Raw genomic sequence first — 23,784 nt, forward strand, 5'->3', positions numbered from 1 at the left:
CGTATTTATTTCTTTCGCGTTCGGAAGGCCCCTAATTAATTCCCTGACAATCTTTCCTCCCACATCTAACATCCTGTGGCTCCTTCACCTGCAAGGACTTGGGTCCCCCCACCTATTGTGGGACTGAGCTGTTGGTGGCGCTCTCCACGCAGGTCCTGGGGGTCCTGATGGAGCAGTCAGTGGGGTCATGCTACCTTCCTTTTGTCTTCGACCCAGAAAACAAATAGAACGAAGAAAACGGAGGTGGGGCAAGGCTCTTCTTCACTGTCTCTCCCTCTCTTTCATAATAGTCTGCCATGGGAACCAAGGTGCATCGCTCATTCATGGGTGCGACTTTGCTCCAGTGTAAGAGATGCTGTTCTAGGACTGGTTCTCCTCCTCCCTCTTCCTTTTGTCTTCTGTCCCCATAGCCGTAGGTGATATGGAGGTTCACAGCAAGAGATGAAGGAGAATTCAAGGCATTCTGTTAGGTTATGTTTTTTCATTCTGTATGTGCAGGAATGGAGCAAGAAAAAAAGTTAGGAGTGCTAAATCAGTGTTTTTTGAAGAATGGCTCTGAATGATGTTAGGAAAAAGTAAGGGGGAAAAAGGCAACTAAAGCTGGAGGTGCCGGGGATCGAACCCGAGGCCTCATACATGCAAAGCATGCGCTCTACCACTGAGCTACACCCCCCCTCTGAAGCAGCCTTTTGCTAAGGCTTATCTGGAGATAAGGTTGTCTTCTGAGGCCCCTGCTCTCCCTGAGCATCATGGTCTCAGAGCTAAGGGACATCAGCAGCTGCCCTGGGCAGATCTTCAGGAACTAGAGAAAGGAACTGATTCTTCAGAGTGTAGAGCTTGAAGTGGAAGGTTGGAAACATGTCAGGTTATAACCCAAAAGTTTCCACTGTGGCTTTAAAATGTGGTTACAGTTTCCTTCCTTCTCCCATTCCTAGCAAGGAATCAATCAAGTCCCAATTTTCAGCTCTTTTGATCACCTGAGACACAAGACCATTGAAATTCAGCTTCTTCTTGCCTAGAATGTGTCACAGTAGCTGTTGTTTGCTCCATCAGAACGTTAGAGACCGGATTTGATGGAAAGAAGCTATGGCCCTAGAAGGAAACCCTAGAGCGGTGCATTCAGCATTTTGCTTAAAGGGTCGTTTCACTCTGAATCTTGGCATGCAGGCAATGTAGGAGATCCTGACAAAAGACACAAGAATTACCTATTCTTCCTAACAAATAATTTTTTAATTTTTCTAAGATCTTATTTATTTATTTATTTATTTATTTATTTATTTATTTGACAGAGTGAGAGAGACAACAAGAAAGGGAGGGAAAGGAGGGGGGGGGGGAGTGGGAGCCCGATGGGGGGCAGGGTAACCCCAGAACCCTGGGATCGACTGAGCCATCCAGGCACCCCCTAACAAATAATTTCAAAAAAGAAGTTGAAGAAAAATATGGGGCATTTGTCCCTGAGTTTTGATGACTTTACTGTCCGTTCACTTTGATTTTTCTGGGTTCTAAGCTCCCTTGTGAATGTTGAACAGAATAATTCTTACTGCAATGCTTATTTTCATTCTTTCCTGAATACCAAAACAGAAATGACTTAACATGTGCAAATTCTAGATGGGGGTGCGAGGCTGAAAGGAGTGTCCTGTCAACAAGAAAACCCAGAATGTTTTCAGAACCTTTTCAAAGTTCAGTGGTGCTCAAGAGTGTCCCTGATGCCAGCAGTTTCATAACAGTGGACTCAAGTTATAAGCCCAGATCTTCTGACTGCAGAATTGTCTTCAGGTATACCACAGCCCCATGCATCCGTACACCACATACCTCCGACGTCGCACAGTGCCGCGGCTCCCTTTCTGGTTTTCAGCACCACTACCGCCCCCCGCCTTGTTGTGATTAAAAACCACACACACACACACCATCAAAACAGAAATGAATCGTAGGTGGAACCGCATGTAGCACATTGGAATTTCTTAGGTTTTAAAAAACTTACAATGAAGTTACTGTGTCAGTTCACATCTCACGGAAAAGCTCGGTGAACAGAGACCAAGCGAGAGGGACGACACGGCCGGATGGGCCTTGCAGAGAGCGGTGGAACCTGTCGGTACAGACCCGCGGTTGGAACTGGGGCGCAACTATGAAGGGGGGACCCCGACGCCAAAGCAAAACCGGGTGCCGAGACCCGGGACCGAACCCGGCACCCGCGGACCTTCAGTCCAGCGCGCTCCCCGCCGCGTTCCCTCGGCTGCGGCCGGCGCGTCCTCCCGTCGCTCCCCGGCGCGGTCCGCTCCGCACCGGCAGGCCCCGGGCCCGCGGCCCGACCCTGTTCGGTCCCCGCCCGCCGCCGCCTCGGCCGAAGCCACGCTGGGGAAGAGGCTGCGGACGAGCAGCGCAGGCGGCGGGCGGGGGGACGCGGCCGGTCCGGAAGGTGCTTTCCGCGGGGCCGCCCTGGGCCGCCGCACCCCCCAGCCCGCTCCGGCGCGGACTCGGCACGGAACGACCCACGGGTCTCCCGTGGCTCTGCGGGATGGCCTCGCCGGGAGCGGAGGACGCTCGGGCCCCGGGGCGCGGCGACGGGCTCCTTGCCGGGGGCTGAGGATGTCGGCCGCACCGCCCGCCTCCACCCCTGCTCTCCTCGGGTCTGGCAGGGGCGCGGCCGTCGGGGACACCCCCAGGACGGCGCGGTGCAGAGCGTGCGCGGACGCGGGGGGGCGTGCGGGGACTCGGGGTGTGGGGACCCCACCGAGGAGAGGACGCACCGGCGCGAGCCGCACCGTCCCCACAGACGGGCCCCCGGAGGCGCGAGCCAGGTCTCTCCCACGGCGGGCGGGCTCGGTCCGCGGCCTCCGCCCCAATCCCTCCCGCCGCAGCCGCACCCCGCGGAGCCGCGCCGGCAGCGCCGGAGGACGGTCCGCCCGGAGACACGGGCGCACCCCGAGACACCGCTCGGCGTCTTTCTCCCGCAGAAGCACCAGGAAGGGCGCCTGGTGGCTCGGTCGGTGGTTACGCGCCTGCCTTCCGCTCAGGTCGTGACTGCAGGGTCCTCGGTGGGAGCCCCGCGTGGGCGCCCTCTCCGCGGGGTTTCTGCTCCCCGCGCGCACGCTGCTCGCTCCCACACCTGCTTTAAACGAGTCCGTGAGTCTCAGTAACTACTCACCGGAAGGTCACCGGATGGAACTGTCCCCCTGCGTCTTCAACATCGCTCTCCTTTTCTGCTTCCTCCTCTTGGGAAGTTTGTCAGGCCTGCTCCTCCTTCAGAAAGTAAGATGAAAATAAGTAAGTCAACAAATCTCTATTTTAAAAAAGATTTATTGATTGATTGATTGATTGATTGGACAGAGAGAGATCACAAGTAAGCAGAGAGAGGGAGAAGCAGATTCCCCGCCGAGCAAGGAGCCCGATGCAGGACTGGATCCCAGGACCCTGGGATCATGACCTGAGCCCAAGGCAGATGCTTAACCCACTGAGCCACCCAGGCGCCCCATAAATCTTTAAAAGCGGGGTGCAGGAGGGGCGCGTGGGTGGGTCAGTGGGTTAAGCGTCTGCCTTCAGCTCAGGTCATGATCTCAGGGTCCTGGTTTGGAGCCCCACATCAGGCCCCCTGCTCAGTGTGGAGCCTGCTTGTCTCTCTCTCCTCCCTACTTGTGCTCCCTCTTGCTGTCTCCCTCTCTCAAATAAATAAATCTTTTAAAAAAGAAAGGCCAATAAGCCACACTCTGAGAAGATATTTCAACTCTAAATTACAGCAGACTCTTATTTGGGATATGTGAAGAACTATAAAACTCCAAGAAAAGATTAAAATCTCAAACAGAGCAAATGAACACATGTATCAGGAAAGGGCACAGCCCAGACAACCACTAAGCTGTGTAAAAGGTGCTCAACATCCTTTGCTAAGAGGGAAATTTGGGTTTAAAATCACTGCCTTGTACTTCTCGCCAGCATCACCGGCAACCGAGGACAGACAGGGAGACATCCTGCTGGGGGTGCGGCGACGGGGACTCTCACGCACTGCTGACAGACTGCGAACGCACCAGTGCTGGGAGATCATTTGGAAACGTTTAAGATTTTATTTCTGAGTGATCTCTCCACCCAGCGTGGAGCTCAAACTCACAACCGCAAGACCGAGAGCTGCAGGCTCCATCGTGTGAGCCTGCCAGCCGCCCCTACAAATATTGACCGGAACTAAACAGACCTATAACCTCCGGCCCTGAGCCTCCACACTTACACCTGAGAGAAATGCAGGAGTGTTTCCCTTGTGAAGGGGAGTAGGGCGCACCACCCCAAAGTGATGAGGGAAGAGAAGGCTGGCTGAGGACAAAGCAAAAGCTGGCACCTTACACCTTTGCCCCCCACCTCGGTGACATGTGTGACATTCCACCAGGAAACTCCCAACTATCTTCATGTTAGTGCCTCATTAGAGGGAAAAACAGCCTTGACTTGACAATAACCAGGCCTCCAGTATCCTGACAGTCTTCTTTAACGTGACAGCCCTTCTGAACACCCCCTTTGTCCTCACCTACCCAACTCCTGTGAATATATCAGCCACTACTCAGGATATCAGGGCAGCAGCTCTCCCTGCCCATGGGTCCTGTCCCTGTGCTTTAATAAACCACCATTTTGCACCAAAGATGTCTCAAGAATTCTTTCTTGGTCATCGGCTCTGGACCTCACCCCACCGAACCTCACCTATGTTCTAGAACTTCATCAAAAGTATGCCACTTTGGGGTACTGATCATTTTGTATTAAAGGTATCTGAGCAACAGCTAGTACAAGGACACTCTGATTCTCTTTGGTGTAAGTATCTGACATGAAGGCCACCCTTCATGGTGGGAGGCATCCTCAGCACAGAGCCAAGGGACAGGACAGAAAAAGGCATATAATAAGCTTGTTACTTCTTCCCCATTTACTGGCCCAAGCCCAAACCCCTTTGTCTTGTAAATTCTTCACAAATGTATGGTTTCATTGTCTAAAACTCAAGTGAGTACATGTTGTCTGAGCCTCTATTATTTCAAAGCACAAGAAGAACTACTCTATGATGGTAGATGTCAGAAAGTGATACAGGTTGTGACAAGGCCCAAGGAACTTCCTGGGAGCTGAATCTCGATCTTCGCCTGGGGTGTTGGTTACCTGGTGCAGGAATCTGTCCCAACCACCCAGCTCGTTAGTTAAGGCTTAAGCATTTTACTTTAAGCCTCAATTAAAATAACAAGAAAAGAAGCCCCGAAAAAAGGAAGTCCTTGAAACCCCCACCCCCACCCCCACCCCCGGCCAACACTGCCTCTTCATTACCGCATTTCAAACTGTGGTTTCCACCCTGGTGCCTGAAAACCGGTTTTGTCCATCTGTGAGCCGTGGAAACTCTTACAGTCCAACAGTGCAGGGACTCTGGACTCCTCTGGTTAAATAAGATAGAAACAGTTTCAGGGGTTTTCAGAATTTCAGGAACGGTTTTCTCTGGAGGCAGGAAATGGCAACCAGGAGTGACCCCCTTTGGGTGAATTTTAAGGAAACCCTGAGTTTCTCTGGACAGGTTCTCAAATCCCTGTGTCTAGTCAAGGCTTTTTGGCCTTTAGCCCAAATTTGGTAGGAGGGTAAATTTGGATGTGAGGTTTTGGATGATCTTCTCCAAAATTATTTTCATTCTTTTCCAGATTCTTCCTCCCCAGCGCAGGAGAAACAACGTTCATCTACTGAGGGTCCATCCCCAGCCAGGCCAAGCCTCTGCCTGCGCAGGGCAGAGCTGAACTGGGAGCCTAGGGAAGGAGGGAAACTAGAAAGCGATGTGGAAAATGTCGGCGCAGAGACTGAAGTGTGCGATGAGTCCTAGGGGTCCTAGGGGTGCGCTGGGCTGCAGTGAGGTCTTTGGGGGCACACAGCGGGGCGCCTGGTGCAGGAAGGAAGGAAGGGGAGGAGGGCAAAGAAAAGCATCCTCAGAAGGAACAGAATCCGCGGGCAGGTGAGGCTGGCAAAGGTGCACGCCCATCTCTCCCTGGCTTCCTGCAGGGTTGAGGCCAGAGGGGCACTCCTCTTCTCTCCAGGGAGGCACACTGGTCCCACCAGAGGGTCTGGCCCATTTTGTCCTGGGCTGTGGTGGCTTCAGAGCCTCACGACTCGGCCACCAGAGGGTTGGGACTGGTGGGGTGCCCCAGGCACTTGTGGTATGTGAGCTCCTGGGGCACAGCGGGGGTGCAGTGTGGAAAATCCCCACTTTCCTTGGCTTCTCTGAGTGGAGAGGAGGCTGCTTTTCTGCTGTCTGGATGCTTAGTACCTTGACTGCTTCTTTGGTGACTGAAATAAGACTCGACTGGTGAAAGCAAGGCGGTGTTAAGATGCTTGCCCTGTGCCCCGTGGACTTCTGTTGACGCGCTGTGACACCAGCCCCCGAAACTCTGCCAAGAACTCTGATCCGGAGGTAGGAGGGAAGGTGTTCCTGGAGAATCAGTGCGTTGAGGTTGAAAAGACCTGTGTGGGGGAGGGGGAGAGATACTTCTTTACAGGGAAACAGAGAGATGGGCCGCCCCCCAGACCAATCATGGACACCTGCGGTTGGTGTCCACCAGTGTCCACTGAAATGGTGGTCACCACTTCAGCCCAGAAGCACCTGTACAACACCCAGAAAGGACATTTCTCTCCACCAGATTTCAGCGGAGGTGACAGCTGTCTTATCTTCACTTGTCATATCCGGCAGTGTGGCCCCAGAGCTGAGGGTCTCTGATGGAAAAGGCCAGCAGGTCATTCGCCAGCCGCAGTGAGATCTGGTGAAGTAGTTCAGGGAAAGCTTCGGAGCCTCTGCAGGCTGGGTTAGAAAGAGACAGAAGAATCATAATGCCATGAGCGAATGTGAGAGCGTACCTGGATGCAGAATCCGACGACGTGTCCATGAGGCCACACAGGCCCACATTCCCAGATGCTTTCGGATTTGGCACAACAGGAAACTGTGCGGAAACTGAACTGCTTGCTACTGTTTGAAGCAGTGAGGCTCTCATGGGAGGCCCGGAGCCCAGCAAGGAGGAGGCCATGGCAGCTGTGGGGAAGGTCAGAGGCCTGTCCTGGCAGCGTCCGCCAGAAGCCGGATCCCACCAGGCAGGCCCAAGATGGCGGCGCCACAACCCGAAACCCTTGAGCTACTGAGGAGGAAAACCCCCCAAATCCTGCTTGCAAGAAATGTCCACCCCGCGTAATGAGTTTCCCCCCACCCCACTGCAAACAGCTGTCAATGAAAGGCAGAACCCAAGCCCCAGGGCACCCAGCTTTGTCTCCCGTTAGCTGCTGCCCTCTCATCATGAGACGGTCCTTTCACTCCCGTCTTCCTGCTTGCACTCATGACCGTGCTGTGTCCGTCCTTGAATTCTCTACATGCTCATGACCCGGAGCGCTTGCACAGACTTGGCCAATAGCAGAATGAACAAAGAACTTCAGGGAAGGAGCAAAACTACCTCTTGTGCCCCAGAGAGGCCAAGAAAGAACAGCAGCAGCCAGGACAAGTCAAGTTGGACAAGAGCCATTTGGGGCAGCAGGGGATATTAAAAGAGCAGGTAGAGAAGGGAAACCAAAACTGGAGGTGCTGGGGATCGAACCCAGGGCCTCATGCATGCTAAGCATGCGCTCTACCACTGAGCTACACCCCCCACTTCTGCTGGGCCCTGGAGGACCTTGGACCACCCTCTCCTGACTACAGTTGTCTTGGTCTCAGGACTAAGTCATCAAAGCAGAACCACTAGACGTTTGGTTCCGTTATTTCTAAACTCCCTACACCTCATCCTTTCTATAGCTCGGCTACTGCCGGAGAAAGGACCTCAGCGGCAGAAAAAGGCGGGTTCCTCGTTCGCGGTCAGCTCGGGGCCAGCCTGCCTCGGAGACAGCTTCTTGATCCATGTCCCATGCACTGCCCAGAGCGCACGTCAGCCCACAGCCCGCGTGCATCTCGGGACAACATCCTCTCGCAGCTTTTCTGAGTATTACCTTTAGCATTCTTTTAACTCTTGGATAGATTCATGTTTTACATGATAAAAAAAAAATTAAACCGACCCAAGTGTGTGTGTGTACAAATACTCGAAAACTGAACACAAACAGAAACAAACCGAACGGAACATAACCACATTGAAAGAAAGAACAGATCCAAGTAAACGTTTCACACAGTGCTTGTCTTAATGGTGAAGACGGGGGAAAGGCAAACACCTTGACCCTACGTAGTGGGGTTTTGTTTTGTTTTATTTGTAGTGTTTAAGGGTGTGGCAATTCTGATCTTTTGTGTGACTGTTTTCATTTGTGTGTATCTGAGTGAATATTTTTGTGTGATTGGAAAAATGAATACATATTTGGTGTTGGAAACGAGGCCCTCTCTGTTAGAGAAGGAAGGAAGAAGGAATAGGCTGGTTGGGTCAGGGTGGGAATTAGAGGCATCAGTGTGGAATCATACATATATAAAGCTGCCACCTGCCCCCAGATTTGTCTGCTAACAGGGCCTAGAAGAATTATACCAATTACCCAATGTCGTGACTTTTAAATACCACTCCCCCTCTAAAAGGAACCGGAGGTACTTTTAGAAATCACTGACTCTAGGACTGGACCTGACATCACTGCTGTGTCTGTGGCCTGCTGACGGTGGCCCAATGCCCGTGACTGAGAGCACTCGCACAGACTTGGCGAATAGCAGAATGAACAACGAACTTCAGGGAATGAGCAAAACTACTTCTTGTGCCTCAGAGAGTTCAAGAAAGAACAGCAGCAGCCAGGACAAGTCAAGTTGGACAAGAGCCATTTGGGGCAGCAGGAGAGGTGAGAAGAGAAACCAAAACTGGAGGTGCTGGGGATCGAACCCAGGGCCTCATGCATGCTAAGCATGCGCTCTACCACTGAGCTACACCCCCTAGTTCTGCTGGGACTTGGAGGACCTTGGACCACCCTCTCCTGACTACAGTTGTCTGGAGTTTCTCTGGGGATGAACTAGATGGACCTAAGGCATCTTTCTGTGCTAGAATGTCAGTGCTTAAAAATGATGCAGACAGTTCAGAAGGACCCAGAAGCCAACCTGAAGGGCCTCTCACTGGTCAAACTGGACATGCTTTGAGCATGAATAATGACATGTGATTATAACCCCTGGATACTTAAATAAATACACATAGAGAAAGGGAAAACTTTCCTTGTGGCGGCATGTGTAATAATAGAAATAAATATAAGTTAGAAAATCACCCCTTGGCCATCATCAGAACAATGATAGATTCAGGCAAAATTGATAAATCAGTGCTAAAAACACAGGTAAAATTTTGATGAGGATCAGGACTTTATACAGTCTCAGAGTATTTCCTTATAGGTTACTTATTAATTACAAGGAGGAATGATAATTTTAAGGGAAGAAACCTGGTGAACACAACCTTAACCAAGTGATCAAAGCAAACATTACTAATAATGGGGAAAACTGACATCCCATGCCTTCTGGTGTAATAGAGGGAAACACCATTTCTGTGATATTCCTCCCAAATATTCACAACCTCAGTCTAATCACAACGTAAACTGAAGAACATTCTACAAAATCATAGACATGCACTGTTCAGAAACGTCGATCTCATGAAAAAATGAGAAGCTTGAGGAGCGCCTGGGTGGCTCAGTGGGTTGAGCCTCTGCCCTCAGCTCAGGTCATGATCTCCGAGTCTGGGGTCCTGGGATCAAGCTCCTCATCGAGCTCTGTGCTCAGTGGGGAGCCTGCTTCCTCCTATCTCTCTGTAGGCCTCTCTGCCTACTTGTGATCTCTGTCAAATAAATAAATAAAATCTAAAACAAACAAACAAACCAGAAGCTTGAGAAACCATTCTAGATTAAAAAAGACTAAAGAGTAACTAAATTCATACGTGGTGCTGGAATGGACCCTAGTTTGGGATAGAAATTTCTATAAAGGATTTTGTTAGTAAAATTCAAGTTACTGTAGACTGTATACTAGATAATATTATTTTACCAGTGTTAAATTTTTCTGAATTTGAAATCTGTGCCGTGGTAAGGAAATGTCCTTGCTCTTAAGAAATATGCTGCCATGTATAATAAAAGACAATGGTGGAAATTTGCAATAAAAAGATTGTGGACAAAAAGACATAATGTCCAGAAATGGTTCTCAAATAGTATAGAAAAATAATGATGTCTCTAGGTAGGTAGGTATGTAGGTAGATGATACATTGATTTGTTGGTTGAGGAAGAGGGGTGACCTTTGTCCTGACCTTAGGACAGTATGTGGTTCTCAGGTGGTTCCCACCCTATTTAAAATATTGCTAAGCAGAGATAAAGATGTAGTCTTGCCAATTTATAATAGTAGAATTTAGCAGGTGTGTTGCTCTGTTTCCCTTTCACACGAAGTACATCGGAAAGAGACTGAATTTCTTTCTCAGAGCTGGGAAGCAGAGAGGGGCTCCCATGGTTGGGGAAGAAAGAGCGATGATGGGAGCTGGTGCACTCTTCCTCTCTATGCTCCGTGACGATGATGGGGGCAGGTAGCTTTGGATTGAAACCCTAACAGCCCTTGAGTGAGGTCTTCAGTGCACTAGGAATTTGGAGGAGCGCCTGGAAAACGCAGAGCTGAAGTACGGACAAGGAGCGGTAGAGGGAGTGACCCCTCTTTCCCTGCAGTGGGATGTGTTAGACGTCTATGAACTCTTTGTCTTCTTGTCTGGACAGCTAATAACTGCCACTGTGACACATACCAAAAGTTTTTTTTTTTCCTTTTTTGCCATTTCTTCACAGTAGCATGTTTGATGTTAACGGACATTTCTGGGTATACTTTTCAGAAAACATATGATAAAAGAAGGGAGCGATGAAAGGAAAGGAAACTGTAGAGCACAAATTAGCCATTTGCACATGCGACTATCTGGGAGATTTAAGGCAGTTTTGTGTTCGTTTTAACGTTTGGCAAAGTCAGGCCTCAACAGCTGTCATTTTGTGGCAGCACCCCCCCCCCAATCACCTAGTGTCCTCTGCTGTTGTTGGCCCAACGTTTTGGCGATGGAGAAGGAGATGAGTAGAAAAGTCAGACGGAAGACTTGATTCTTCCCAAAAACTTCACGAGAAAGAAAGGAAACTACAGACCTCTTCTTTTTCTTCTTCCCTTCTCCATTTTTCCTTCTCTCAATTGTAGTGGAAAATAGAGGCCGACATGATAGGTTTTTGGTATGGTGTCCACTTGCTGTTTCGAGTTTAGGGGATCCTAGGCTGAATAAAGGCTCTCAAGATAGCAGGTGTCAAGTCCTGGCCCCTGTGTCCCTTACACGGAAGGAATGTCCTTGCAGGTGTGATTACAGTTGGGGTCTCGAAGTGGGGCCCTCGCTTTGGATAGTGCGGTGGGTCCACTGTTAGCGCAGGCGTCCTTACAAGAGAGATGCAGAGGGAAGTCTCCCACGTGCAGGGGAGGGGACAGTGTGACCCTGAGGCTGAGGCAGGCGGGGGCACCCGGCCGCCGGGGGTCAATGTGCTGCACCTGCCGCAGGAAACCAAGAGACTGCGTGAACTCTAGTCTGCCGCCACACTGAGTGGCTCTGACGCTCGTGGGGTCTAAACAGGGTAGAGTCAAAACGATCATCTTGGGTCAAGCGGGTGCTTTTCCGGTGAGCAGGCAACGGGTGAGTAAGGGAAGCAAGAAAGGAGGGTGGCACCCTCGGCATCCTTTAAGGACGAGGTGCCAGTGGCTGCAGGTGCCTGGGTTGAGCCCAGGCCCCATACCTGCGAAGCACGTGCTCTCCCACTGAGCTACACCAGCTCGCTGTGGGCTGGGACAGCCTCCCTGCATTCGAGCGGCGCCCCACACCCCCCCCCCCCGCCCCCGTCCCCAGGGCTTGTGCTCGTCTCTGCAGCAGGTGGATGGAGTGACTCCTTCCAGACCAAGAGCCCCGGGGGGCTGTGAGGGGAGACTGATCCTTCAGCAAACGAAGCCTGAAAGGGGGCACACAATATTGAAAACATTCTTGGGAAAACTGGCCGGCCTTTCCGGGGGACGGCTCTTGTTGCTTTTGCTGTTGTCTCCACAGGAACGTTAAGGGCAAGATTCTGATGGGAACGCCCCAGGGAAGCAGTTGGGTCAGCGACTCCGGACCGGAGGCTCCTCCGAGCTCTCACAGCCTGGAGCAGCTGAGGAGGGTGGGGGGATCTTCCAGGACGATCGCGCCTACGGCGAGAACCAACAACAGATTCAGGGATGGAAAGAAGCATGCAATTCTGAAAGTAAGTTAGTGGGTAGCTAGACACAGGATGCGGAGAGCTGCCTCCCCACCGGTCTCCAGAGCCAGAAAGAGAGGGAGACTGGAGAAAGAGATCCCGCGGTTCTCCCAAGCAGAAAAGAGAGGTTTGTTCTCATCACTGTTGCGGGGGATGGAGAGGGGATGGAGAGGAGGAGATGGGTGTAGTTTGGGACATGTCGCATTCAACATATCCATCTATAGGGTCCTCCCCGGATGCAGCACAGTGAACCCCACCCAACGCCCAGACCGGAGTGCTTGGGCGTGGGTGTGACAGCGAGGCACAGGTGTCCTAGAGAGTGAGAACTGCAAGTGTCCAGGAACTCATTTATTGATGGCTGTGGAAACCGAAGCAAAAGAACTCTTCTTCCCAGACCAGTCTCGGCCCCTAGGATTCACACTGGTTAGCACCGTGGCCTAGAAACTTCCGTGGAACACCCAAAAGACTCATTTCCCGGTACCGGTCTCCTAGTAGGTGTTCTCTCTTCTTCATTCATCTTATGTCTTTGCTATATTAGTAAGTACATCACTGAGTCTCTTAAAATTCAGAGGACCTTATGCACTTGGCAGAGTTTCTCTCTTGGTCGGCTCAGGGGCTGGTGGCATAGATAGGAGGAAACAGATGTGCCAGTTCTCTCCGGAATTCCGTGCTAGAGCAATGGTGTCCACAGAGCTCTGCGAGCTCTTGCATGTGGGTGTGTGTGTGTCTGTGAGTGTGTGAGTGTAAGTGTTGGGAGGATGGGGGGATATTATCTAGGCTGTTGGATGTGTGAAAACTCAACTGTGAAAGTTGCCCGTGTCATCGAGTAATTAACCTCTAAATTGCTCCTGCAGAAACCTAGATACCAGTTAGATTACTAGAAGCTCCTCACAAAAAGGTTCATATCGGAAGTTAGTACAGTCTTGATTGCAAAACTTGCATGTTTTTATTAAAAATAAAAAGAAACTTCACATCAAATTCAATTATGTGTGTTGATTCGGAAAATATTAATAAATACTATATTACCATGGGAGAGAACAAGGTCAATTATTAGGACACAGAAATGGCCCAACAACAGAAGGACATTTTTGCAATTATTTTCCTACATTTCCAATCGGAAATGGGGAAAAGTGAAAATACAGACACATCAGATACAGCGTCCTGAGCCGTTGCTGCACCCAGCACCCAGCACCCAGCACCCAAACCAGTGCTTCTCACAGGCTCAGGGCGAAGGAACCGCTCAGGCCCCAGGTTCTCGATCGGAGGGTCTGGGGGTGCTGGCGCCCGCGTCTGCAGCCGACTCTCAGGGCCGCCCACCCCGGTGCACCGGCCCCGGCGAGAGCGCGCCTCTGCGCGGGGAACACTACCTCCGCGCGCCCTACGCCCGCAGCGAAGGGCGTTCTCGGGTGGGAACGGGGACGAGCCGGGACCGACGCAGTCGGGGAGCCTGAGCAGATGCCCCCGGCGGCCGCCGGCAGAACGACCGCGGCGGGAAAGCCCGGGGCTAGGAACAGGGTCCGGGAGCGCGTCGTTCGCGGCTCCAGCCGCCCGTCCTCGCCTTCCCTCGCTGCTCCACTAATGATCGTGCAAAATGCGGCCGACGCGACAGCCCCCGCGCGTCCCCCGGGCCACCTGTCCCCGCGCGCCCGCGCAGCCCCTCGGCACGGCCCAGCCCGAGGCTCACAGACGCCGCAGCTCCGAGACCCACCGCGGAGAGCAGGGAGCGAAAGCCGCGAGGAAGAGCGGGAGCAAAAGTGGAGGTGCCGGGGATTGAACCCGGGGCCTCGTGCATGCTAAGCACGCGCTCTACCACTGAGCTACACCCCCGCGAGGGAGCTGCTGCGCCCAGAGTCTAGAAAAGGGGAGCGCGGGCACTTCGGGCGGGTCCCACCCTGGGCTGCCCCCGGCCTCAAGCCCCCACTTCCTCCCGCGCTGTCTGAAATCTCCGCTGCAGCAGCGCGTCCCTGTTGCCGACAGAAGAGAAACCACGTCCCAGAGCGGCGGCCCGGGGGTATCCGGATCTGTCCGCTCCGGAGGCGCCTCTCCCCTCACCCCCCGCTCCCCAACCTCCCCCCAAGCCGGGTTGCTCTCGGGCCTCCCTGCTCTCCTTTCCCGCTTTCCCGGCTGCCGGAAGGCCACAGTGCACCGTGCGGGGACACGGACAGAATGCGCGCGCTCCGCCGAGCCCCGGAGCAGAGGCGCGCGAGGACAGGCGCGGACCCCGTCCCGGGGCCAGGTTCCCACACCTGTCACCACACCTGTCACCCACACCTGCGTGGGACTGCAGGGCACTCGCGCGCCGCGCCCTCCCCGCAGCCCCGCCGCCCGGCAGCCCCGCAGCCCCAGCCCCCTGCAGCAGGCATGGGACAAGCCGCCCACTTAGGCAAAAGACAGAATAACCTAATGTGGTTCCCCAGGGCTTGGCCAGTGAGAGCCAGTGAAGAATACATGAACCAAATACCCAGCTACCTTAGAAAATGAACAACAAAATTAACCAGAGGAACCAAAACAAACTAAAAGAACGAAGGGCTGCTAGAGACAAACGCAGAAAAGAATGAGTTTTAAGAAGTGGAACTAGTAAAAAAAAAAAAAAAAAAAAACTAGACATCTGAAAAGGCAGCAAAATAGACAAACCTCTAGCTAACCTAATTAGGGGGGAAAATAGTGCAAATACATAAAATTGCACTGACTGGAGAAAGTAACCATTAAAACAAAAGAGCTTTTAAAAAATCGTAAGAAACATCATAGCACAACTCAAATGATTTGAAAACTTAGAGGAAGTGGATTTTGTAAATACAGTTTATCCAAATTAATCCTTGTAGAGACAGAAGTAACGGACCATTGCTTTAGAAAAAGAGAAAATAGCTGAATAGGAATGCCCCCCGACAATGGGTACCAGGCGAAAATACTTTCACAAGCAAATTCTACCAAGCTAAAATATCAGAAAATCATGATGCTACTTAGATTATTCAAGGCAGAGAAAAAGAAGAAAAACTTCCTATTCATCACATAAAGTGAGTATAACACTGATCACAAACTTTTTCAGTTTGCACCAAAAATTAAAACTACAGGCCTATTTCACATAATCCGGCACGTCCAACTGGGGTTTATTCCAGAAATGCAGAGATTGCTTGTTATTAAGAAAGACATCACTAAAGATTCTCTTCTCCACCGAGCTACTCAGGGTCCCCTGCTCTCCTTTCCAAGAGGGCCCCAACTTCTGGACTTCCATTTCATCTCTGCATCGTTCAGTTTTAGCAAAAATCCTTAATTGGGTTGGATTAGTTCGGTTCGACTACCCCATCCTCCATATCTGATCACCCTGGATATCTAACTGGGCTCCTCATCCTCTGCCCCCACCCCCAGATGATGTAGGATCACCTTGGCCAGCTTCCACATAGCCAGAACCCACCCTTCTGCCTGATGCTCCTTCTTAATAATTATCTATCCACCAATGGATCCCCACCCCACTCTCGGCTATAAATTCCCACTTGTCAAATACTATATTTGGAATTGGTCCCAATTATATACTGAAGTCCCTTTCCCCTATTACAATATTCCTGAATGAAATCTGTTTTTCCTGCTTTAGCTCCTATCCAGCTCTGGCTTATCTTTAACAACATGAATATAGACCATTAACCATCATGTTGATAGAGAAAAGGAGAAAAAACATACATGACCATCTCTATAGATTCTAAAAACCATTTAACAAAAAACAACATATATTTGCTATTGTCGTGGGTTGAATAGTGTCCTCCAAAAATTCACATCCACTTGGCTTCATTTATGTGACCTTATTTAGAGGTCCGTATTTAGAAATATACGACCTTATTTAGAAATAGGGTCTTTGTAACCTTGTTTAGAAATAGAGTGACCTTATTTGCGATCTTATTTAGAAATAGTCTTTGTAAATGTGGTTAGTTAGGAGGAGATCGTATTGAAATGTGGTGAGCCCTAAATCCACTGACTGATGTGCTTATAAGACGAGGAAAACATGCAGACACAGACACGCAGCGGGAAGGAGGCCATACCAGGATGGACAGAGACGGGAAGTGGGGAGGTGCCAGAAGTCTCCGGAAACTAAGATGAGGCAAAGAAGGACTCTTCCCTAGAGACTCAGAGCGCGCAGAACCCTGCTGACACCGTGATTTTGGACTCTGGCCTAGAGAACTCTGAGAGAATAAATTCGTAATGTTTTAAGCCCCCCAGTTTGTGGTAATTTGTGACAGTAACCCTAACAAACTAACCCAAATATGCTAAAAGTACTCAAAAAAGAATTGACGGACACTTCTCAACATGATGTTTCTGTCCAATTCTTTTTGGTGTCATAATCCTCACGTGTCCTAACACGTGCCTCACACACCACTTCGCATCGAATCTGTGGGATTATGAAAAACAAAATAATGATATAGGTAAGAGAATTTGATAATATGGAGGACAGAACTCGAAGGGTCTCGTGCTCTGGGTCTGAGCCTCTATGTCTCTGGGCCTTTACTGGAAATCGGGAATGAGCTGGAAATAATTTGATTGAGGAAGAGCAAATCATTGATTGCATATACTGTACTTGGCTCTGTACAGCTGTTTCAACCAAAAAATGAAAAAAGTTCATGGATGACCAAAATGTTGTTGCCTTTCTGTTTGCTGGTAAACCACTATACAGAGATTCTTTCTTAAAATAATTTTTAAAAGGTTTATTTATTTATTAGAGATAGAGCACAAGTGGGGGGAGAAGCAGAGGGACAGGGAGGAGCAGACCCCATGCTGAGCAGGGAGCCCAGTGCAGGACTCCATGCAGGACTGGATCCTAGGACCCTGGGATCATGACGCGAGCCACAGGTAGACACTCAAAGGCCTGAGCCACCCAGGCACGCTGAAATCTTATTCTGATTTAAAAACCCATCTGGGGGTCGCCTGGGTGGCTCAGTGGGTTAAGCCGCTGCCTTCGGCTCAGGTCATGATCTCAGGTTCCTGGGATTGAGTCCCTCATCGGGCTCTCTGCTCAGCAGGGAGCCTGCTTCCCTCTCTCTCTCTCTCTCTGCCTGCCTCTCTGTCTAGTTGTGATCTCTCTCTGTCAAATAAATAAATAAATAAATAAATAAATAAATAAATAAATAAAAATAAAAACCCATCCGGTCCTCTGTAGGCTAGTGGCCTGAAGCGTGGTTTAAAGTAGATAACCGCTTTAGTAAACGAGGTTTGCTCAGTAGAGCAGGTGACTCTCAATCTCGGGGTCATGAGCTCCACCCCCATGTTGGGCACAGAGACTACTTAAGAAATAATACAAACACAGTGATCTGAAGGGACACAAGCACCCCAATGTTTACAGCAGCAATGTCCATAAGAGCCAAAATATGAGAAGAGCTCAGCTGTTCATCGACAGATGAATGGTGAAAGAAGATGTGGTGTATATGTAAGACAGTGGGATATTCCTCAGCCACGAAAAAGAATGAACTCCTGCCATTAGAAGGATGTAGACGGAACTCAGGGTATTATGCTAAGTGCAGTAAGTTAATCAGAGAAAGACAACTACCACTGACTTCAGTCACATGTGGGATTTCAGAAACAAAACAGATGAACTTAGGGGAAGAGAAGGAAAAATAAAATAAGATGAAAACAGAGAGGGAGACAAACCATAAGATACACTGACCTCTAGAAAACAAACTGAGGGTTGCTGGAGGGGTGGGGGTGGGGGGATGGGGTAACAGGGTGCTGGGCATTAAGGAGGGCATGGGATGTAATGAGCACTGGGTGTCCTACGCAACGGATGAATCACTAAATTCTGCCCCTGAAACTAGTTAAGACAGTGTATGTTAACTAAACTGAATTTTAAAAATAAAGAATTTTAAAAATAAAAATTAAAAATCTTCAACCAACCAACCAACCACCCCAGGACACTAGGTTCCTCTCCCTTCACTGTCCCAGAGACCAAAGCAGTCACCCTCCCTTGGAGCTGGCTGCTTGCCTTAGGCAGGTGTACTCGCTCCCCTCAGCAGCTGTCCCCTGGGCCGTAGGACCTGGCAGGGCATGGAGTGTATGTAGATGGTGTACATGGTGGGTCTCCCCAAGGAAAGCCTCACACATGTTGGACATACTCTCCCGTTCAGAGGAGAGGAGGGGGAAAACAGTGACACAGAGAAAAATCTTCTGATTCACCGGTTTTTGTGAGCTATGAAAAGACATGGATCATATGAGCAAGAATATACAGAAGTAGAAGTTCTAGAATACAATCCTGTTAGGACCCATACTGGGGGGGCTGCTGCCTGTGGCGCCTGCCACGCTTGTCAGAGGCAAAAGGTCTAGTGAGGTCAGGCATGAGTATGTTTTTGAGCCGGTGAAGGAGACGGACGTGACCAGAATTCTCTGCTAATATGAGTCTACTAATGAGCCTCATTGTCTCTGTCAGAGAAAGGGGGAATATGTGCCACCTACTGACTGACAGTCCCTGGGAACAACCGTGATGCATCGATGGTTCATAGCTTTAAAAATCCAAGGTATACTTTTGTTTTGTAACTTCTTTAAATTCAGTAAAGGAAGCTACCTACCCCTTTGCCAACATCTACTCAGATGGTGGGACTGATGGTTCTACGGTGAGCAGGAGAACCTGCTGAAAGTTGAAGGGTTAACATCTACACCCAGAGTACACGTGACTTCGGACTGATTCTGAAATGCCACGGTATGGGGACGAGATTTTTTTTTAAATTGACATATAGCTGACACATGGTATTACATGAGTTTCAGGTGGACAAGAGATTCTCTATACATTACGCTCTGTTCACCACAGTGGGAACACAGAGATTTTTAACTGTCTTGGGAACCAAAATTAAAATTAGAGGGGTACCTGGGGGGTTCCATTGCTGAGAGTCTGACTCTTAGCTCAGCTCAGGTCCTGATTCAGGGTCATGAGTTCAAGCCTTGTGTTGGGGTCCATGCTGGGCACGGAGCCTACTTTAAAAAATTGGAAAATGTTAATGATTTATTAGAGGGAAATCAACATCTGAAAAAAGGTCAATAGGGATATTGACGCCTATCCTAAAATTAGACCTTTTGAAGCTGAAGAAAATACCCTAGAAACCTGTTCTCGGTGTTGGAAAAACCGTGTCTCCATGTGACTGAGAATCCAGAAGGACATAATCACAAACAATAGTCTACTAGGACAGAGTTACTGGCCCTCTCAAAACTGTCATGCACAGCAAATGACCTTAGTGTTCCCAACATGGCCATTTGGTGGCGCCCACAACATTCTCCAGACCGTTCCTAAGGGCAAGGACAAGTTCTTCCAAACTTTTCAGTTCTTCTGAGGAAAAGTTTACCCAGGAAGTTGTTTGGGTGGCTGAGTCTTTTCTATCTCAGTTTAACATAATCCCTCCCCACCAAAACAAAACTAAAGCTCTGATAAAATTCTTAAGATTCTCCCACTGCAACATATAACTGAGAAACATACAAAAACTGAGAAAGCAGCCAAATTAAACTTATGGTTTTTTAAACCAACATTTTCCACTTTTCAGAAGAGCTTTTTTTATCCTAAAACTCTACCTTTAGACCCAGTGAAAGAGAAACTGAAGCATGTTAAGAGTTTATTTGAGCAAAAACTGATTCAGATCGGCTAGGGTCATGCTACCCCCAGCCCCCAAGGCTGGGGGACAGGCTGGACACAAAACCCACAGAAGCAAAGAAAGGCAGTTATTCGAGTGTCTAGAATGCCTTGTTGGCTGTGACTGGTTGTCCTTGTTTCTGCTTCCCAACCTCGAACATATACAGGCTTCCTTCTAATCTTATACTGGCATTAGAGCCCCTTCTGTCTACTGGCCTCTGTGTTTAATTGATTTACAAGTCCTAACATAATACAAGCTATGCCCCCAAATCCTCACAAACCCTTGCCATAGAACATCGTTAGAGGACTCTGTGAAATTCAGACTGATTTCCTCCTCTGACAGATTCTACCCTGTTAGTGAGGGAGTTCAGGACATGCTACCCCAAAAGATGGCACTTAGGCATATTAAATATTTCAAGCTGAAGGAATCTGAGGAAACAGCAAAAGCAGAAAGGTCACTCTAACCTCCCCTACTGCCCTACTTCCCTGAAACAGGTGGTAAAAGGTGACCTGTGAGAGATGCCCTCCCTGTGATGGAAAGGAACATCCTTACTTTCAAAGACAAAGGGATGTCAAGAAGATTCCTAACAAACAAACCTTGCTGAGTTCCCCCAATTTACTATAATCGCTTCATACTCGCTAACCAATTTATTTTTTGCAGTTACCTCATACTGCTTAACCTCTCATATTCCTCAATTTATCATTTTTTACAGTTTATTTGTATTTATAATAATTTATTTTATAACTTATTTTATTTTTACAATTTATTTCAATTTATTACAATTTATTTATTTACAATTTATTGCAATTGACCTCATGCTCCTTAACCTATCACAGCCCCCCGTGACTGCCCACACTGCATCCAACCAGGTCTGTTTCTCTGGGGCTTCATTTCCTGGGGAAGGCTCTCATGTCATGGTGTCATGTAGAACTTCTATTAAATAAATGTCTATTGTTTTGTCCTGTTAATCTGTCTCTGTCATTTTAATGTTAGACCCAGCCAGGGACCCTGGGAGGGTAGAGGGAATCTTTTTCCTCCCCTACAAAACCTTCTGATTTTGCGAGTACTGTCACCATCTAATGGCAAGTATACAGTCCTGTGTCCAGCAAGTGCAAGATCTCTTTCCGAAAGAAACACTACCAGACATACACATACATAAGTCAGGAAACTGGGTATATTAGGAAAGACAGCCGGTGAGGTTAACCTTAGAACTATGTTGGAAAGTTCTAGTTAAACACAAATATTCCCTTAAACTCTGGAGTGTCCACTCGGTGCCATGCTTACCTGCGGGTAACAGATGCTTATGGCCTGGGGCCTCCCAGCCATGTCTCCTCCTATGCATATGGAATCCACACTGGATTTTCCCAGGCCTCCAGAATTCTCCACTGAAACAGCCCCATCATCCCTCCTTCCAGGGCGGGCACAGGCCTCTTTCCGAAGCCATCCTTGTGAGGGCAGCCCATGCCATCAGCATGCATGCTCCCAGGCCCCGCAGCTGGCCCTGGCCTGGCTCTTTGCCAAGAGTGTGTTTGAAGCTTGGGAGTGTGTCTTGGGATGTTCACACAGGCCCGTGCGAAGCCTTACAAGGTGTGGGATGGAGTCAGGAGAGGTAAGGAAAGGGATCGGGGCTCTGTCTTTGTTTTCTGATTCCTCTCCCTAATTTATGTTTCAAAATGAGCCAAGCAGTGCTTCTTCAAGTCGGGTAAGAAGGATCTAATTTATTTAACACAATAAGGAACTTTCATCTCCATCCGGAGCTTACTGTATGCTTTAAAAGTTCCTGTAATTACAGTCAGGAACAGCGGGTCAAAGAACCGCCCCTGACGCACAACAGCAGAGGGAGGGGGTGGGGAAGGACGGGGAGAGGGGAAGGGGCGCAGTCCCGGGAGGGGAGAGGCGGGAGGGAGGGCTCCGGGGCGGAAAGCGAGGCCCGCTGAGGAGAATGTCCCGTGCACGGCTCCCCTGCTTCTGCTTGTACCTTTTCCCCTTTCTGAGCGCCTTGTTCTTCGGTGGTATTGCGAGACGGAACCTCGGGGACGCGCTGCTTAACTGGGTGCGGCGCGTGTTCTCGGGGCTGGGAATCCGGAGCGAGCAGGTGCCCGCAGACGTGGCAGCGGGGTGGCTGCCCGGGCCTGGAACAGAGCCGCGCGCCTGCTCCTCGTTTTCCGTGCACCTTCGAAGAACTGCAAGGGAACGAAAGGAGGGAAGAAGCAAGCAGCAGACACAACTTAACAAATGATGAGGCGACGGGGGGGCGGGGCGGGGGGGCAAAAATTGCAGCAAAGACACTGATTTCAAAACTGGAGGTGCCGGGGATTGAACCCGGGGCCTCGTGCATGCTAAGCACGCGCTCTACCACTGAGCTACACCCCCTCGCGCTCAAGAAGGTCTCGGGAGCGCCGCTATGTCTCTTCTCGGCCGATGGCAGCCGCGGCGGACGGCAGCTCGTGGCGCTGGGGTCAGTCCTGGGCCTCCCGGCCTAGACTCCGGCGCGCGGCCGGCCGGTCCACGACGGTCCCCGTCCGGTCCGCAGACCTCACTCTGGTCGCTACCTGCCGGGGACGTGAGGCCCGGGAGGCGGCCTCGGTGCGGGAAAGGGCGGGCGGAGGAGCGGAAGTGCGGCGGGGCCGGGGCAGCCACGCGTGGAGCACCTGAGAGGGACGCACCTGCCGTGGCGAGTGGCGGACGGCGGGAGCCGGGTGCCCCGGGCGCGGAGACCCCCAGGCGAGGCGGCCCGTGCAGCGCCCTCTTGCGGCCGGAGCCCGCACCGACGGCCGAGAGCGCCGAAGGACTCTGGGTCTGCAAAACCCGGGGGCCCCGGCCGCCCGCTGACCCCGGGGGCGGCACACCCCGCAGGGCGCCCGGGGCAGCTGCACGAGTCCCCGGGGACGACAAGCCAGTCGGGACAGGCTCGAAAAGGCTCCTGACCTCCCGCGTAGCTCACTGCTCCGGAGCGCAGAGGGGGAGCCTACACCGCCAGGAGCTGTCCCACGTCCACGTTCTGTTTCGAGCGGCTCAGACGCAGAAGAGGCTTCTCTGCACACCAGGGCACACTTTGTTTATCAAGCACGCGCTCTTGCACGCACGCTGCACACCAGGGCACACTTTGTTTATCAAGCACGCACTCTTGCCATCTGCTTGCGAATGCCCTCCCCTCCCTTCGCAGTCCCTATGCCTCAACCTCGGAAGACCTGCTCCCTTCCCGCCCCTGCGCTGGAAGCCTGTCACCACTCGAGGCTGTCCTGAGCAGGGAAGCCAGCCTGCGGCCGTTGGGCAGCGGTGCCGGGTGTGCAAGGGGGCTCCGGACTGCCGGGCCTGCACCGCGGGGACAGCGCGCACAAACACCGGCTGGGCGCTCGCTTGCCCTTTGGGTGCTTAGTTGGGAATCTTGAGCAGAGACAGAAAGACAGTGTAGACAAATGCATATGCTTTACAAGATTCTCCGAAAAAAACAAAAACGAAGCTTCTGAATGTAGACATCTACGCGTGTTTTACTTACAGGATCCAAGGTTCAGGTTCCCTCCATGGGTGTGCAAACTGTCTTTCTCCTCGGAGGGTAAAGCTGTCACCCGCCGGCCGGCCCTGGAGGGTCCCCTCGAGTTTGCCGGGGCCTCTTCTGCTACTCACAGGGAGCCGGGGCTGAAAACGATCTGAAGAGCAGGATGGGGAGAGACAGGGAGAGTTGTAACTGACTGTCATAGGATGGCAGAGCCAATTGTTCAACGTTTTGTTAATCAAGGCGGGGGTGGGGGTGGGGGGTTGTCTGTCCTGCTCTAGGGAAGGCCGCTCGGGGGGTGGTACCTGTGGGTGGTCCCATGCAACCAGGCTCCAGGCCTAAACCAGCAGAGGCTGCAGAGATGGAAGGGTAGGACCTTTGGAACAGGACTCAGAACGTGAGTAAACAGGATTTAGAGCCCGCTTGACTTGGTGGATGTCCTTGTCTTTCACCAAGCTAGTAAGCTGGGAGCAGTCCAGCTGCTGCTTAATAATTTGGCTTTATTTGTAGTCAGTG

At 50.8% G+C, this 23,784-nt stretch overlaps 5 non-coding genes across 5 annotated transcripts; all 5 read right to left on the reverse strand.

The window, feature by feature from the left end:
* Positions 1-601: 601 nt before the first annotated feature.
* Positions 602-673, reverse strand: TRNAA-UGC. Its single transcript has one exon. It is a non-coding gene; the product is annotated as a tRNA-Ala (tRNA).
* A 6,871-nt stretch (positions 674-7,544) lies between these two features.
* On the reverse strand, positions 7,545-7,616 carry TRNAA-AGC. Its single transcript has one exon. It is a non-coding gene; the product is annotated as a tRNA-Ala (tRNA).
* Positions 7,617-8,786: 1,170 nt separating this feature from the next.
* TRNAA-AGC lies at positions 8,787-8,858 on the reverse strand. Its single transcript has one exon. It is a non-coding gene; the product is annotated as a tRNA-Ala (tRNA).
* A 5,077-nt stretch (positions 8,859-13,935) lies between these two features.
* On the reverse strand, positions 13,936-14,007 carry TRNAA-AGC. Its single transcript has one exon. It is a non-coding gene; the product is annotated as a tRNA-Ala (tRNA).
* Positions 14,008-22,073: 8,066 nt separating this feature from the next.
* Positions 22,074-22,145, reverse strand: TRNAA-AGC. The gene has a single exon. It is a non-coding gene; the product is annotated as a tRNA-Ala (tRNA).
* Between the last annotated feature and the right edge of the window lie 1,639 nt (positions 22,146-23,784).

The sequence above is a fragment of the Lontra canadensis genome, unplaced genomic scaffold (genome assembly GCF_010015895.1).
Source record: "Lontra canadensis isolate GAN:19392208 unplaced genomic scaffold, GSC_riverotter_1.0 scaffold194, whole genome shotgun sequence".
Taxonomy (NCBI): domain Eukaryota; kingdom Metazoa; phylum Chordata; class Mammalia; order Carnivora; family Mustelidae; genus Lontra; species Lontra canadensis.